We start from the raw sequence: 1,328 nt of genomic DNA on the forward strand, positions 1-1,328 counted from the left end.
GGGTCAATTTGACCCAAGGACAACATGTGGGTTAAGTAGCCATGCTGGGGGGAGGGGCTGGCTTGTCTCCAGCAGCTTTTTTTCCAAATATTAGTAGCAAACTAATAAATAGTTAAGACTACAAACCCACAGCTTACATTTTACATTATTTGTAAAATCTCACTATTTGCAGAGTTGCATGCTGTGGTTGTGTGAACAGCGGACGAGAGCAGCAGCTGATGATGTTACCTTGTGTCGTGGAGGAGTGCCCTGGATGTTTTCTACTGAGATGATGTAGCAGCATGTTTGCAGCTTACAGTTTTTTCTACGATTGCTATGACAATTTTTTCAATAATTGCTTTTAACACAGTTTGCACAACATCTGTCTGTGTAGGCTATACGATTAACACATTTCTTGTTGCTTTGACACAAAATGCATACAGTTAACACAAAATTTTAAATGCTTGAACATTAATTTTTGCTGACAAATATGCAAACACTTTCACACTGTATGCCAAAACATGTAACATGTTCTAAACCAATCTTAGTCAAAGTTAACAGGTGATCATATTGTAAATTGAAACCTAAATACATCCCCTGCATTTCACATGTATTCCATTGTTACTGTAAATGAGAGAAACAGCTGATTAAAGTTATGCAAATAGATCAATCACAGCTGATTCCCATCTAGGAAGCACACTCAGCTGTTGAGGTTCTTTCAACTGCATGACCATCTGTTTTTATAGTAGTCTTTATGGTACAGTAAGTGAGTGTTGTACTTTGACAGCAAAGATTGCTTTCCTTGTTTATTTACGCAAACCCGACCAAAGTTGATTCTGATATGTTACAGTAGCACACACAGTAAAAGAGGAGCTATTTAGGCTGAGTTTTGTGTGGAAAAGGAACAGTACAGTAAAGATGAACACAAAGAAAGTAACAAAAGTTCCTGCACGAGGGAGAGGAAGATGAGTACCAGGACAACTCTGTTTCCCTTTTTTCCATAAACCGTACATTCTGTCTCTGCCTGATGTGAGTCGAGTGCAGATGTGAGTTACGCATGCTCAGATTTAAACGGTTTACGGCATGATGTGTCATACTGAAATTTGGGAAATCCATGAAATAATAAACTTTTATCATTACAAACAATAACAGAAGATGGGAATTATTTCAAAAACGTCTTAGCCATCTATGATTGTTTGATTGCTAATGTTAGCTCATAACGCCATTCCAGTGAAAGCCTTTGTTGTGTTTGATTGCTAGCTTCTAGCAAAGCTAGCAGTCATTTGAGAAACGTTTAACTATATGATTGTTTGATTGCTGTTAGCTCAAAACGCCATTCAACTGACAGC

This window comes from Etheostoma spectabile, chromosome 4 (assembly GCF_008692095.1).
Source record: "Etheostoma spectabile isolate EspeVRDwgs_2016 chromosome 4, UIUC_Espe_1.0, whole genome shotgun sequence".
Classification (NCBI taxonomy): Eukaryota; Metazoa; Chordata; class Actinopteri; order Perciformes; family Percidae; genus Etheostoma; species Etheostoma spectabile.